Raw genomic sequence first — 17383 nt, 5'->3', positions numbered from 1 at the left:
TTATCCCTCCGCCCTTCAATTAACCACACATGTGTTTATCGGCCAGGTTGGCACAATAAACGAACTCAATACCTAACATTAGTTAGTTAATAATATAGTTAGCACTTGAAGAGTCTCCAAAATGTCCATGGGAAAAGTTCTTTGTCTTTGGATTCCATTTTTCTGCAAACTTTTTGAAGTGTAGCTTTTTTTTCCAAAAATAAATAAACACTTATTTATTTACAGAAACATTTCCCGATACACTAAAGAAACACTTCCAGATACACTAAAACCTCTTTTACAGGTTGTTGTTGTTGTGAGGTACCATTACGTGGGTTCTGACTCATAAAGACCCTATGTGCAACGGAAGGAGACACTGCCTGGTCCTGTGCCATCCTCACAACCCTTGTGCTGTCCTTCTACTTTCCCAAGCATGATGGCTGTGCCAGGATAATATCTACACGCCTACGGGGAGTCCAGTGAACACAACCGCTACTCAAATGTATACACCAGCCACTGAAGCTAATGATGGAGACTTTGAAGAATTCTACCAACATCTTCAGTCTGAAGTTGATCAAGCACGTGATCTCTGCGCAATCACTGGGATCATGCAGTCACCATCATTGTACACGGATAATTATTGGCTGTTGGAATGCAAAAGTTGGAAACAAAGAGGAAGGAGCACTAATTGGAAAACAGGGCCTTGGTGACAGAAATGAAACTAGAGAGCACATGATAGGATTTTTTAAGACAAAGGACTGGGTCACAGCAAATACCTTTTTTCGTTGACAACTACACACATGGACTTCTCTAGATGGAACACACACAAATCAAATGGACAACATTTGTGGCAGGAGACAATAGAGAAGCTCAATGTCAGCAACCAATCTGAGGCCAGAGGTCAACTATGAGACAGACCATCAATTGTTTATATCTAAGTTAATGTGGAATTCAATTAAACAAGGCCATGAGAGTCAGAACACAGCCCTGATTATATCTTTAACTGAATGATACAATAATAATATGATTTGATGCACATTGCAATGCAGTGCCTGCTTGTTATTACCATTGTTTGTACCTTGAATATTTAAATATAAAACACATTAGAAGGGTTGGCTCATGTTGACAGGTTATATGTAAGTCATGTGCTTCCCCTGGGGACTACCTATATATGGGAAACTCAGTAGCCATATAAGAACCATAACAACTCAATATAAGAAGGCAGTTCATGATTCTTAGCCAAACAAAGGACAGAGGGAGACTTCTTGCCTCAAACGGGCCCACAGAGTAGCTGATACAGCCAGACTTGTTACCAGCAAAAGGACAGTTACAGGTTGAATTGTGTCTTCCAAAACTATGTGTTGAAATCCTGACCTCTGCACCTTTAAACATGTCCCTATTTGACATCGGAGGGTTTTTATTATGTTATGAGGCTATACTAGTATAGGTTGGCTCCTGAACCTAAATCACTTCTGAGTTATAAAAATAGCAAAATAGAAGGTGAACTAGATGGAAGAACTTTCCCCCTAGAGCCAGGTCTTGATTTTAGACTTCTAACTCGGGAGAAATAAAGTTTTGTTTTGTTTTTAAAAAAACAGTTTTATTGGGGCATAATCCAAATATCAATAGTCCAATTCAATAGTTCAATCATATCAAGAAGAGCTGCATAATCACTCCCACAATAAGAACATTTTCTTCTTTCTTGGAATACTTGCTATTAGCCCCACCACCACCACCATCCCACCCCGGCCCAACCCCCCAGGAACCGTGAATCCAGTTACTGTCTTTATATATTCACCCATCCTGGATTTCATATACCAAAACAATACAGACACAAAAAACAAAGAGTCAAAAAAGGCCAATAACAAACGAAACAGAGAAAAACCTCCGTTGAAAAGAAAACCGAAAACATTAAAAACTAGGACAACTTTAAAATGGATCAAAGGGGAGATCGAATGATAAGGTGCTGGATTTTAACCTGACTACGGCTGCCATCATCCACTTCCCAATGCCCTCTGCGTGACCACAAGGGTAGGCACATCCCTGGTCTAGGTTCAGAGGGGACTCTTAATCCATTTGTCGTTCTCTTGCACTTTTCTTTTGCTTTTTAAACCGAGAGAGCTTTAAATGGGCCAAAAGGCTAACGTTTCTGTTCTTCAAAGCCACCTCCTTGTGGTGTATCTTGTTACGTCAGCACTAGGAAGCTAAGGCGGCCACTAACAACAGATAGCATCGCCAAGACAAGTGGTATCATGAAGAATGAATGAGCCCCTGGAGGAAAATTGGCTAGAATGGTTGGGGATGCATTTTGGAAAACGTGGCTCTACCGCGGACATTTTCTGATTTTGGCTCTCCATTCCTCTTCTGTTGAAAAGGACTTGATTTCCTCCTGGCAAACACTCGTTCCTCCTCTTCAGCCCAAGAACATCACCCCAGGTTCCAGGAGTGAGCTCGTGAGTCAGGTGTGATCAATCAGAACACACCCTCCTCTCTGTCCTGGACCACTAAGAATGGCCCAGGGATGGGCCAATAAGAGTCACAGAACACAGCGAGATGGCTACAACCGCTGTCCCCAGAGAGGCAAGTTCTCTTTCTCATTAGCTGGAACCTAGAGGTTCCTTGGCCTGTATACCTCTTACCTCCAGGAGCGTGAGGCCTTCTGGGAGTGCAGTCCACGGGAAGGATGCCAAACAGGAGATGAACCTGGTCCTGGTTCCTCCATCTGAGATCCTCAGACCAGACCAGACCTACGGCCCTAGATTTTTCAGCAGAGTCGTGAATGCAGTCCCTTCTCTCGCGCGTGAATGTGGGTTAATTTTTCTTGAGACAGAAACCATTTTGTGACAAGGTGGGTTTGGACCTAGATTTGGGAGGGTGGGGGTGAATGAAGCAGACTGTTCAGCCAGCCAGTGCAGGATGAACTTGTGTATGGCGATGAAGACAATGATGGTATCTGCGAAGCTATGTGGGAACTGACGGGAGAGCAGATCTGGGTGAACATGTGCAAGATGCCCTGAAGGAAAACATGTGTTTCCCTTATCTGTGGATGAATTGGTCTAGTTGAGCCTTTCCAGTGGGATTGTTGGGGAAGAGTAGGTATGGGAAGCCAATGACAGAGAGAGGAGTCAAAATTACAATCACAAGTAATAGTTCCTAAGCACTTACGGCCAGCCAGACCCTGCACTAACATTTTTTCCCCCTTTCAATCCTCTCAACAGCCCGTGAGATATTGCCATGTCATTTCACAGACAAGGAAACGGAGGCACAAAGAACTTGCCCACAGTCACCCAGCTAGTCCTTGGCAGAGCTAGGATCCTCACCTGAGAACCCAGGCTCTCGGACTAGAGCCTGCACCCTTGACTACCTGCAGGGTAGAGGGCAGGGTGAGGCGGCTGTTGCCGAAAGGGGCTGGGAGAGGGCACCAAGTCATAGGATTGCTAGAGGGCTGGTCCGGTTTTGACGGTTTGTCCACTGTAGCCCAGGGCTTCAAGCACAAAGGTTACTGCTGGACAAATGCTGCAACTCTGGCTTTGGCCTGTGATCAATTAGCAACAGTCCCTGGGGCCGGCTGGCCCATGACTCCAGCCAATGGCCCAGGGCCAGGTCGGAGAACCTGCTGGGCTGCCTGAAGACACTCAGACACCCCCTGGCTGGCCTCCGGGCACTCTCCTCATCCCTGTCTCCCGGCTCTGTATCCCCTTCTTGAACTGCCTCGGAAAAAAGGAAAGAAATGTGTTTTTCCGGGTTGTTTTGTTTTTAAGGAAATCTAAATGAAACCAAACACTTGTATTTCCAACGATTGACATTGGGTTTGTGCTTCTCCAGTCCGGCCATTTGGAACAAGTCTTTCTCTGCCTCTCTTTGCCCGACGGTGTAGTGCAAACAGACCATACAAAAATAAACTTTCGCCCCAAATATTATCTTAGGCCTCATTTTATCATGCTCCTTGAGCTGTCTCTGTGGGGAGGAAGAAAAAAGAATGTAGGTTTGGCTTTGTGTAGGACTGGAGCGGGCCCTGTGGCCTCTTGTCCCCCATCATAGATGGATGCTCAGCCTGTCCCTGCCATCCTTCCCAGAATGCACCCTGTCTGCCCCAGCTCCTCCTGTTCCCCCAGTAGACATTCATGTCAACTCTCCAGTTCCTGTCCACTCCCCTGTATCTCTGGGGGGTGACATCTGCCTCCGGAGTAGCTGTAATACAGAGGTAGCACATGCACTTGCCATTGAGATCCAGACAGCTGGGCAGGTAGAATCCGAGATGAGTCATCGGCCGGAGCACTCACTGCTAATGGCAAGCTTAGAGGTGAGAGTCTCTCTCATGCACTACCATCAAGTCACTGCTGACTCATAGTGACCCCACACTGCAGAGCAGACCCGCCCCCCAGGGGTTTCTGAGGCTCTAAGTAATTATGGGAGTAGAAAGCATCATTTTTCTCCCTGGAAGTGGCTTAAGGAGCCTCTGAGGATTGAGAACACAGTGGCACACAGTTCTACTCGGACACACGTGGAGTTGGCTCAGTGGTGTCCCGCGAGAGGAGGCCAGGGGCCCCGAGGGACGGGAAAGGACATGCCCTACTTATAGACAGTCTTGTTTGGCAGAGTAGGGGGAGGCCCTCGACAAGATGGATTGACACAAGATGGTTCCCCAGTGGCCTCAACCCTAAGAACCATCAAAAAGGCATTGCTATAAAATCATAGAAACCTTTGTTAATAGAAAAGATCCAACTGTGAAGCTATTGTTCCTCAACACGTCCTCGTGTGGGTCCATGCACCTCTGAAGGTGGTGTTTTCATCGCCCGAACCCTTCCCCTGCCGGCAATGCTCTTGGAGTTCGGGCAACAAAAAGCAGTCTGAAGAGTCAAGGTTAGGGCCGTGGGGAGGCTGAAGTCAGGCTTCCCAAAGAAAGTCCCAAAGGCCAGGCCTTGCTCCCCTGTAAGAAGGAGATGGTGCATCGTGATGGGGGATAAATCCTCCTCCGCGCAGCTTACCTGGCCTTTCTCTCAGCAAAGCAGTTTTCACTTTTCTTAAAAAGTTCTTCCTACCCAAAGCCCATCTGTAGACAACTGGACATCCCCTTCGAGAAGGGTCATGGGGAGGAGAAGAGCCAGTCAGGGTGCAGTGTGTCAACAATGAAACAGACAACTTTCCTCCTCTTCTTAAATGCTTCCTCTCCCCTGCCCCCACTATCATGATCCCAATTTTACCGTACACATCTGACTCAACCAGAGGATGTACACTGGTACAGATAGGAACTGGAAACACAGGGAATCCAGGACAGATGATCCCTTCAGGACCAGTGGTGAGAGTGGTAATACTGGGAGGGTGGAGGGAAGGTGGGGTAGAAAGGGGGAATGGATCACAAGGATCTACATATAATCCCCCTCTCTTGGGGATGGACAACAAAAAAGTAGGTGAAGGGAGACACTGGACAGTGTAAGACATGACAAAATAATAATTTATAAATTATCAAAGGTTTATGAGGGAGGGGCATGGAGAAGGAGGGGAAAAATGAGGAGTGGATTCCAAGGGCTCAAGTAGAAAGCAAATGTTTTGAGAATGATGATGGCAACAAATATACAAATGTGCTTACCACATGTGTGCATGGATGGATTGTGATACGAGTTGTATGAGCCCCCAGTAAAATGATTAAAGAAAAAAAAGAAAGAAGAACTTCTTAATAAGCTCCCAATATCATCCTTTGTTCTTTCAGAAATTCTATCAATATGACCCCTTTGGAATCTCCAAAAACAGTCACCATAGCCTCTGGGCTCATCTCTCAGCCTTGCACGGACTTGGTCCAGCACATCCCCATGGAAGCCGCTGTTCAGACGGAGCCTTCTCTCTATGAAGGCTCCTGGACAAGACGGGGGCAAGTGTTTGACGAGGAGAGCTTCCTTGTCCCTCACTGAAGGCCCACACGTGTTTCCGTCCATCTTGTCTGTGTATGAATTGGAGCCCTGGCAGCGGTACCTTTCGACTTACTCCTGTACATCCACTCTCTAGGGTTGTGCTTTTTATTTTCCACAGGCAGATTTTAAACATTTCTCTGAAGCCCACGCTGCAGATTCCTTTTCTCACCTTTCCCCACCAAATTTCTCAAATCCCTGGGTGATCCAAGCAGTTCGGCCAGGGCTGCTAACCGAAAGACTGGTGGTATGAATCAACCCCGATGCACCTCAAAAGAACGGCCTGGTGATCTAGTTCTGAAAAATCACAGCCACTAATAGGCTTGTGGCAGTGCAGCCAACGCACCCCAAAACAGTTGGTTGGCGGCACTCACAGAATAGCCCTTGCTTTGCGTGGCTCTGATAGGTATACGTTTCAGCTTTTATGGTTTACTTAAATACCACCTGTCCCCAACAACATGGTTCAAATTTCACTCGTTACCCTGACTCACAAGTCCACAAACTACTTTATAAGTATCAGACGTGCGCCATGATCAGTCAAGCAGCGCATCACACCTTTCAAAAACTGTCTGAGCACAGAAAATCTTGTTAGTTTCCTTCAAAGACAACAGAGTATTCAGCGGTATTGCTTCTCTGCCCCCCAGTGATCCGTTCACATGACGTTTCCCCCAAATGGCTAATCGGCGCAGTGTTCGTTAACAAATAGGAAAGTGCAGCATGGGAAGAAAAAGGGCTGACGCTAGAAGAGAAATGAGACGGGAATAGAAATGCATACAGCAACAACAAAGTAAGGCTTGACTCAGACCTAGGCCTGTGTGAAGCTAATGGGTATAAGAAACATGTGACCTCCTCCCTGGGGGACGGACAACAGAAAAGTGGGTGAAGGGAGATGTCGGACAGGGCAAGATAGGACAAAAGAACAATTTATAAATTATCAAGGGTTCATGAGGGAGGGAGAGCGGGGAGGGAGGGGGGAAAAAGAGGCCCTGATGCCAAGGGCTTAAGTGGAGAGCAACTGTTAGAATGATGAGGGCAATGAATGTACAAATGTGCTTTACACAATTGATGTATGTATGGATTGTGATAAGAGTTGTATGAGCCCTTAATAAAATGATGTAAAAAAAAAGAAACAAACAAGGTAAAGACCTTTGAGCATCTTCCCATGTAAGTGCACTGGGGACAGAAGGGTCTCTGGGCTACACAGACTGTTCAGCACGTGGCGGCTAGGATGGATCCACCTAGAGGTGCCTTGGAAGAAAGGCCAAGCGATCAATTTCTGAAAGTCAGTCATTGAAAACCCTGTGGGGTACCATTCCACTCTGATCCTCCGAGGTCACCATGATTGCGAGTTGCCTCAGTGGCCCTGGGTGGGTTGCGATGCAGGGACAGGGCGCCTCATGGTTCGCCTGGAGCAGTTACTTCTATTGCGGATGAAAGATGGTGATGTTTTACATTCCCAATCCTCTTGACTAGTGTTCAGGCCAAAGCGCTGAAGTTTGTTACCACCCTGAAAGGAAGCCAGAGTTACAAGGAGACGGAAGAAGAACCCTTTACTGGCAGCCAAGGGCTCTCATTGTTTCGGAAGTCGGCATGCAGCTGTTTGCTGAAGCTGCTACCATACAGGGAGGAGGGCGCGGCCACGAAATTGGCCCTCGGATTCCACAAAGATGAAGATGTCTCAGAGAAGGCGCTAGCAGCAGCAAAAGCCCAATCGGCTTCTAGTGACTCCCTGCTAACGTTACATCACGGAAAGTGCCCTTGAACTGTTGACAGCTGACCCAGGCTAAGACGAGCGGCCGTTCATCACCCAGACAGGGCGAGATGCTTGCTCCTCTGTAAGGAGATGAAGAAAACAGAGCTGTTCAGGCTCTTTACAAAGACATAAAGCACATTTAATCTTCAATGTTTCTAATGTTTTCAGTTACAGTGTCAAAAAGAAATGGTTCGTTGTCCCAGGAATTTTTCCTCCACTGAGCAACACTCAGAAATTTTTTAATGTTTTGACCCAACAATGTAAAGGTCCCACAGTGACTGTGATTTTCCCCATGGATGATGAAGATCTCCGTGAGTGGGCTCAGCTTGCATGGCTGCGTGTGTAGTCGTCTGTCTCCATGCAAAGGAGGGGTGTCTGTGTACATCCCTGGTGTGGGCAGAGGTAAATTACAATTTCTATGCATGTATACTGACTTACAGACAATGGATAGCCGCGAGAAGCATGGGGAATCCAGAACATATCATTGTCCTTATGTGGAAACTGTACATGGATCAAGAAGTAGTTGTGTGAACAATCAAGGGAATGCTGCACGGTTTAAAATCAGGACAAGTGTACATCGGGGTTGTATCCTCTCACCCTATTTATTCAATCTGTATGCTGAGCAAATAACCAGAGAAGCTGGATCACATGAAGAAGAATGTGGTATCAGAATTGGAGGAAGGCTTATTAACAGCCTGCAATAGACAGATGGTATAACCTCACATGTTGGCAGTGAGGAGGACTTGACGCACTTGCCGATGACGATCAAGACGGCAGCCTTCCAGTATGGAGTACAACTCAATGTCAAGAAGACCAAGATCCTCACAGCTGGACCAACGGGTAACATCCTGATAAATGGAGAAAAGGTTGTAGCTGTCAAGGTTTTTGTCCTGCTTGGATCCACAATCAATGTTTATAGAAGCAGCAGTCAAGAGCTCAAAAGACACATTGCACTGGTAAATCTGCTGCACACGAACTCTTTAAAGTGTTGAAAAGCAAGGCTGTTATTTTGCTGACTAAGGTGCGCCTGACCTAAGCCATGGTATTTGCAACGGCCTCATAGACATGTGAAAGTCAGACGCTGCGTAAGGAAGACTGAAGAAACAGAAATTCATTTGAATGATGATGCAGGGCAGGCTAGGTGCCAGGATCCAAATCTAGGGAACTTAAACCTTTAAAAGATGTCAGATCCCATGCCCGCCACCTCCAGGCAATTAAAAAATAAGCAATGCCAAACAACTAAAGAAAAGTGAAACAGAACCCCGAAGTTCCTATTTTTCCCATTACGATTATCTCAGTTGTTTCCTTTTTTCCCCAAATTCTTCCCAAGCGCGGCTCTGGAGGCCCGTGCTCTGCGGGTGCTGAGTGCAGCGTGATCTGCTTGGGGTGCTCCAGCCCGAGAGCAGGCAGAGTTCACTGGGGGGCTGCAGCGTGGGGAGCCTGAGTGGATCTTGGAGAGTGGGCAGGGTTAAGACAAAGGAGACAAGAGGGAAGGCTGGCCCAGTCAGAGAACACAGCCTCACGGGGACCCACAGAGTGACATTTACCTTTTCCTCCACCTACATCTGAATGACCAGGCAGCGAGGTGCTCCAAGTCTTCCGGAGCAGAAGCCCCACGCAGCAGGATGCTGGGGTCCCTGGCCTGTGTCCTCGGTGGGACCTCTGAATGGCTACAGTTTCTATAAGCCTGCAGGGTCTCCCTCGAGGCCCGTCTGCCTTGCCAGGTGGGCCTTCCCGTGGCTGCTTGGAGCTGTGGTCTAAACTTAACACGTCGTAGGTCTCCTGCCCCAACACCCAACTCGTCTCTGCTCTTACTCGGAGGACGCCATCGGGGTCAGTGCTGCAGCCTTCTTGGATTCACCTTGCCCTCCCCGGTCGCGGACAAACCGTTAAAACGGTTTATTCTACAAACACCTCACAAACAGATCCGATCTTGCAACTATTCCAACCTGGAGTTTGCAGAGGACCAGCCGGAAGGCACTGGAAGCAGTGTGACTGGGCGGAGCCTGCAGAGGAAGCCCGCGGCTTGGCAATGGCATCAGACATCATGATCCCAATTCTACCTTAAAAACATGGCTAGACCAGAGGAGGTACACAGGCACAGATGAGAGCTGGAAACACAGGGAATCCAGGACAGATGAACCCCTCAGGACCAATAATGAGAGTAGCCATACCAGGAGGGTAGGGGAAGGTGGGGGGAGAAAGGAGGAACCGATCACCATTATCTACATATAACCCCCTCCCAGGGGACAGACAACAGAAAAGTGGGTGAAGGGAGACATCGGACCGTGTAAGACATGACAAAATAATAAGAATTTATAAATTATCAAGGGTTCATGACGGAGGGAGGGGGGGAAATGAGGAGCTGATACCAAGGGCTCAAGTAGAAAGCAAATGTTTTGAGAATGATGAGGGCAACAAATGTCCAAATGTGCTGGACACAATGGATGGATGCATGGATTGTGATAAGAGCTGTACGAGCCTCCAATAAAATGACTAAAGAAAAAGACCCAGTCACCACGCGGTCCTCTGCCCCAGCAACAGCAGGACGGTGGCTGAGGCTCCGGGGAAGCGTCTCTCACAATTGTCCATCCATCAAGTGGCTGGAACTGTGGACCTAACTCGCTGCCCTGTGAAGAAGCCCCAGATTTATTGGTGGTTTTACTTCCTTTCCCTGAAGAAGAAGGTCAAACATTGTTTTTACATCTTTGTTTTCTGTACCCAGGTCAACCCCTCTGGTTCCTCTCTTTGGTAAAAGGAGATATCCCAACCTGGCCGAATTCAGGACCGACATGGGTGAAGCCTTTGACCAGTGATCCTTGGTAAGAAGACCATGTGGAGAGAGTGGCTCTGAGCCCCCAGAGGAGCTGGCGATGGGCCCTGCAGGCTTTGTCGTAAATGCCTCTGTCCGAACAGGATTTGTCCTCCCTAGCTTTAGTTCATGGTCTCTTTGACTTCCCATTAGGTTTTTATCCCTTAGAATCAGCCCAGCCCTTTCCACTTTTATCCCTTAGAATCAGCCCAGCCCTTTCCACAGAGCCTTCCTCAAGTTCCCCCCGCCACCCTGCAGGCCTCGGCTCTCATCGCAGTAGGACTGCACGCGGCATAACCCGGGATTGTGTTATAGACGCTCATGTCTTAGCTGCGGGCATTCTGGCCTCATGAAGATCTGATAAATAAAGATCTTAGTCAGCCCCTACGGACGGCTAAGGCTTGCGCTCTCTCGGCATTGGCTTAGCGGATAGTGTGAGTGGATGAAACAAAGAGACTTCCAAGGGTTCCTAGAAAAAACAATGGAATGTAAAGATCACAGTTTTTCCCCCCGAACTTTTTGAAGCTCCCTCATCTAATTGCACTGATGCAACGAAGGGGCCCACCAAAGCAATTCTGGAGGATGCAAAAGATACAGAAGATAAAACAAGAGGGATAAATTATAGTTATCAATTCCTCTCGGAAAGGGCACGAGGAAGAGCAAGTAGTGTGATGAGAGAGATTGTCACGGGTGTCCCCTCACTGGATCACGGATCACACTTTAGTCTAAGTGCAAGTGTGAGTAAGTTCTGTGGCAAGTTTGGGCCACAGCCAAATGGGTCAGGCAAACAGGAGGGAATTGAGAGGCACATCTCCCCCTTCACCAGACAGGGCGCTGCCGGTGACTACGGTTTTGTTCTTGGCTGTTGTGGAGTCAACTTTGACTCATGGTGACCATACACTCAACAGAGCAAAGCAGTGCCCTATCCTGCATCCTCCTCACAACACCACAGGCTTGTTTGAGGCCATCATGTGGCTATGGTGCCAACCCACCTCCCAAGGAGCTTCTATACCTTTGATGGCCCTCTATGTGACGTGGTGTCCTCCGCTAGTAATTGATCCCTCCGGATGATATGTCCACAGCAAGCGAGTCAGGCAGTGTTCTATGTTCTGTGATTAATGCTTTCATTGGCTAACTTTGGAAACAGAGTGCCAGGCCTTTCTTCCTAGTCTGTTTCAGTCTGGAAACTCAGCTGAAACCTGTCCACGATGGGCGACCCTGCGGTCTTGAAACGCCAGTGACAGTGCCTCCGGCATCACAGCAGCCTGATACACGGGAGGTGGGGTCTCCAAGTACACACGTCCAAATTTGTCTTAGAGTTCCAAACTGTGAGCTTGTCCGTCCTGGTAGCATTACTACATACATGGAATATTCTGAAGCAATGATTAAAAATATACAAATGAATGACGGGAACTGAATTGAATCAGTCAAGGTTTTTGTTCCCGAAGGAAAATGACGGAAAGGTATTTATGCATGCTAAAATTTCTCTAGGTAGAGAATGGAGGGGAGAAACTCCTCCCAAGAGTTTCTAGTCTTGACCCTTGCTCATGTTCCGAAGAAAGGCCTGGTGATCTGCTTCCAAAAACTAGCCAATAAAAGCCTCATCGATCACAAGATCATTGCCTGATAGAGTGATGAGCTTCCTAGGTTGGAAGGTACTATACAACAGCCAAGCAATGAATTCTGGCATGCCAGTGGTCACAAAGAAGGCTCAGGACTAGGCAATGTTTTGTTGTACTCCTTCATATTGCCGACATGAGTCTGAACCTAGTCCAAGACTTCCAACAGCAACAGCCTTGGCACTCACAGTGGGATCCACGGGCCAGCACCATCAGCATCACTTGGAAGTTTGTTAGAAATGCAGCGCCTGGCCCCACCCAGGCCTCTTGAGTCACAGTCCGCACTGTTAAGAGATTCATATGCTCCACATTATAGACCACAGGGGGAAAAAGTTTCTTAGCACTGTTGTTGAGGATTACTTGATAATATATGCGTGCATCTTTTTTTCTCGAGTCCAGAACTACAAAAAAAATTCCTACTGTGAATATTGACATCCACAGCTACCTTTCCGGTAACGAGTCTTTACTGAAATCCGCTCTGATGGAGTTGATATGAGAGCAGTCCTTGGAGCAGAACCTCCTGCGTGGTAAAGGGGAGGGGCACCGAACAAGAGGAAGGCCCTCAAGGAGATGGATTGACGCAGTGCTTGGACTAATAGGCTCAAGCATGGGAACAAGTGTGAGGATGGGGCAGGACCGGGCAGTGTTTCGTTCTGCTGTGCACAGGGTGGTTGTGGGTCAGAACTGACTGGACGGCACCTGACAACAAGAAGAGTCAGACTAGACCTAAGAGCATCCAACAACCACAGCGACAGTAACGATGGGTGGGATACACCATCTGTGCTTGATAGCTGGGTGAGCGTTACACTGCTAACCACAGGGGCCAGCTGCACCAGCTGCTCCACAGGAGTAAGTTGGACTGTCTGCTCCTGTAAAGAATCACAATCTTGGAACCCCTATCTAGGGTCGCTGTGAGTCAGAATAGACAGTGGGAGTAGCCTGAGAGCCAGCAGTTTGGACCACCCTGCAGCTCTGCAGAAGAAAGGCCTGGTGATTGCCTTTCATAAAGATCACAACCGAGACAATCTACAAAGCACCGCTCTACTCTGTAACCCCTGAGATGGCCATGTGTTGGAATTGACTTGATGGTAACAGGTTGTGTGTGTGTGTGTGTGTGTGTGTGTGTGTGTGAAACCAGGAAATGAAAGAGAAAAGCCGAGGCAGGTACATGAGTAAGCACCCACCCTGTGGAATTTCCACCACAAGCCCTGCCCTTTCTTCCCTGTCCTAGCCTTGAACCCGAGGAACAGCCTTGGGATGACACCAGTCATAAGGACAGTCCTTGTTGCAGCAATGATGTGTCATCCAGACTGATCTCACGAATCCACAGGGAAGACAGCCCAGTCTAATCCTCTGTCCTAACATTTTCCTTTTTGCGACAGAACCTCACTCGGTTTGTAAAAAGCTCAGCTGGTGTTGTTAAGGCTCTCATATTTGGGTGCTCCCCAGATAGGGGGTGGGGAGGTGAGGGGGTGGGAGGAAAAGTGGGGGGCTGGCTCGTTAGCCAAAAGGCACCCCTGTGCTGGGGTTTAGGCTCGGCCCTGTACCTTGCAACCGGGGGCTGTTTGGGAGCGCTGTGCTTTCATAAGGCTGTGGATTCTGTGGTCAGACTGGCTTGAGTTCATTTCCAAGCTCTGTCATTTGCTAGCTGTGTGACCTTGTGCGAACGGTAATTTCCCAGTCATTAATAAAGTAATATGTTGCTTCCTGCTTAATTTGGAAGACATCCAAAGTACCCTTTAATTTTTTTTCTTTTATGGATCATGTATTCAATGTTATATCACAGAAATCTCTGTCTAGCTCAAGGTCATAAAGGTTTAATCCCATGTTTCCTTCTAAACTTTGTACAGTGTACGGTTTTAAGTTCAGGTGCATAATCCACTGTTAGTCATTTTTTTTAATAAAACCACGCTACATGGTATAGAGGGAAGGCCTTTATTCTCCCCCTAGCCCCCTTGTTTGATATATGGATGTATAACTTCTCCCATGCCATTTTTTGGAGAACTCATTCTGCCTCTGTTGAATTGCTCAGGAACCTTTTGACAATACATCTGTGCATCTGCGTCTAAACTTCCTACTCTATTTCATTGATGGATAAAAGCCAATTGACAAGGAATTGACTGACACCTGGTGATGCCGAATGAAACTGTGCTCCCTAAGGATTTTAATAGTTGATTTCTGGAAGTAGATTGCCACCCCTTTCTCCTGAGATGCCCTTGTCTGCCAGGCGTGTTAACCATTTACATCACCCAGAGGTTCCAGTAGTAATAATAGCTCTAGTAATAGCGTTGTAGAATCTTCTCTTTACATGAGAAATCATGTCGCCTTAGAGACCACTTTATTGGTTTTCTGTCTGATCTTCAAACCTTAACTTTCCTTTTTCTTGACTTATTCCATGGGTCATATGATGACTCATCTTCTGTGTTAGCGTGGCTAGTACATGGTGTTTGACTGTGTGATCAAACATGAATTGGGTTGCTGTTATAGAGTAACCGCTACCAGTGTTTAAATCAATTGGCTGGAAACAAAGCAGACAACCTCCCAGAATGGGGGTGAGCCTCAATCAGTCAGGCAATGGTCGAAAACGCTAAAAGGGTGTCATGCCTAGGCGTGTCCTGTGCCCAGATTATAAGGAAACATTTTGGCCGAGACGGTTCTTCACCTGACCTAGAGGTTTTACACATGACAGACAGCCCACTCCCTCTCCCCTACATTGCTTGTGTTAGGTGGCCCTCAGGTGGTTTCGATTCCTAGCGATCCTTTGTACAACAGAACAAAACCACCGATCCAGGGCCCTCCTCACAATGGTTCTTAGGTTTGAGCCCATGGCTGCAGCCCCTGACCGGGTCAATCCATCTTTTCCTGGGCCTCCCTCTTTTCGCTGCTCCTCTATTTTACAAAACATGATGCCATGGCCCAAGGGCTGATCTTTCCTGACACCTTGCCCAAAGTACAGGAGACAAACTCTCAGCATCCTTGCTTCTAAGGAGCATTGTGGCTGTTCTTCTAAAACACGTGCTGGTTATCTCGGTCAGTCCACGGTACTTGCCTCCCCAGCACCGTCATTCAAATGCATCAGTTCTTCTTCTTGATCCAATGCCCAACGTTTACATATCAAGGAGGCTATTAACAATACGACGGCTTGGGTCAGGCATACCTTAGTCCTCAAAATAACGTCCTCGCTTTTCAACGCTTTGGAGGGGCTTTGGGTAGCATATTGACTCAATGCAATGCATTGTTTGATCTCTTGACTGCTATTTCCCCAAGCTTTGGCTGTGAGTTCAAGCAAGATGAAATCCTTGGCAACTTCAATCTTTTCTCCATTTATCACAAAGTTACTTACTGGTCCAGTTGTGCGGATTTTGGTTCCCTTGGAATTGAGTCATAATACCGTATATACTCGTGTAGAAGCCACGTTTTTCCAGCACATTTTTGCTGCAGTTTTTGCGGTAAAATTAGGTGCCTCGGCTGATATTCAGGTCGGCTTATACTCTAGCATATATGGTACATACTGAAGGCTGCCATCCTTGATCTTCATCATCAAGCACTTCAAGTCCGCCTCACTTTCAGCCAATCAGGCTGTCATTTGCATATTGCAGGTTGTTAATTAGCCTTCCTCCAATTCTGATGCCACATTCCTCTTTATATAATCCAGTTTCTCTCATTATCTCTTCAGCCTACAGAGGGGACACAACCCTGTGGAGTACTTATCTTGATGTTAAGCCATAAAGTATTTGCTGGCACTGTTTACACAACTGCTTCTTAATCCACGTACAGGTTCCACATTAGCACAATGAAGTCTTCTAGAATTCCCATTCCTCTCAATGATATCCATCATTTGATGTGATCTCCAGAGTCAAATGCCATAGTCAATAAACCACAAGTAAGCATTTTTCTGGTATTCTCTACTTTCAGCCAAGATCCATCTGACATCAGCAATGATCTCCCTTGTTCCATGTCTGAATCTGGCCTGATCCTGTGGCAGCTCTCTGTCAATCCACTGCTGCAGACCTTCTTGGATGATCTTCGGCAACATTTTACTTTCATGTGATGTCAATGATATCGTTCTATACTGTGAGCATTTTCTGGGTCACATTTCTTTAGAATGAGTACAAGTACGGATCTCGTCCAGTCAGTTGGCCAAGTAGCTGTCTTCTAAATTTCCTGGCAGAGTGAATGCTTCCAGTCCTTCGTCAGCTTGGTGAAGCATTCCAATGGGTAGTCCAGCAATTCCCAGAGCTGTGCTTTTTGTTAGTGCCTTTATGCAGCGTAGGTTTCTTCCTTTGGTACCATTGGTTCTTGATCATCTCCTGCTTTTTTAAATGGTTCAATGTCGACTAGTTCTTTTTGGTACAGTGACACTATAGTGTGTTCATATTTTAACGCCTCCTGCATCATTCAATATTTTGCCCATAGAATCTTATTTTGTCTTTGGATCTTTCAATAATACAACTCAAGGCTTGACTTTTTTTCTTGAGTTCATTCGAATTGCCAATAAGTATAAATGCATCTTGATTGCATGTTTGATCAATTTCTGAATGAATTCACATTGGTAGAATTCTTCAATTTTTTTTTTTATTACCAGCCTTTGTGATTGGTGCAGACATTTGAAGTAGAGTTGTATTGATTGGATTTCCTTGAAGGCAGATAGATATAATCCTATCACAGACAGCACGGTACTTCAAGGTACATCTTGAACTGTCCCTTTTGACAATGAATGTGACTCCATTCCTCTTGAAATCTGTCTTTCCCAGCAGAGTACACCACATAACTTTCTGATTCCAAATAGCCAACCCCAGTTCATTCCAGCTCATGTATGCCAACAATATTAATCTTTATGCATTAAGTTTCAATTTTGGGTGCCTCTCCATTTTCTAAGATTTATACTTTGTACATTTCAAGTTCCAATTATTAATAGGTTTTTGCAGCTACTAAGTAGCATGAGCCAACATCTTGCAGTAAATCAACCAGTTGCCCTGCTTCTCCCCCAGTGAAATATAGATATCCAAGTCTCCTATTTCTCTAGAGAACTCTGATGAAGTCAGACCACCAGTACAATGCTGACTAGAAGTGGTGAGTATGGAAATACTTGCCTTGGTCCTAAGCTTTAGGGAAAGCACTTGAGACGCATTTCTCAGGATGTCCTTTATCACACTAAAAACGTTCTGTTCTCTTCCTAGGTTGCTGAGTTTTTATCATGTTAAATTTTGTCAAATGCTTTTCTGCAGCTACTGAAATGGTTGTATGACTTTTCTCCTTTATTCTGTTACTAAAATAAATAACAATGATTGCTTTTCAAAGGTTAAATCCACCT

Source organism: Echinops telfairi, unplaced genomic scaffold (genome assembly GCF_000313985.2).
Source record: "Echinops telfairi isolate 266 unplaced genomic scaffold, ASM31398v2 ScPeMD7_7475;HRSCAF=8513, whole genome shotgun sequence".
Taxonomy (NCBI): domain Eukaryota; kingdom Metazoa; phylum Chordata; class Mammalia; order Afrosoricida; family Tenrecidae; genus Echinops; species Echinops telfairi.
This window is presented reverse-complemented; position numbering follows the sequence as displayed.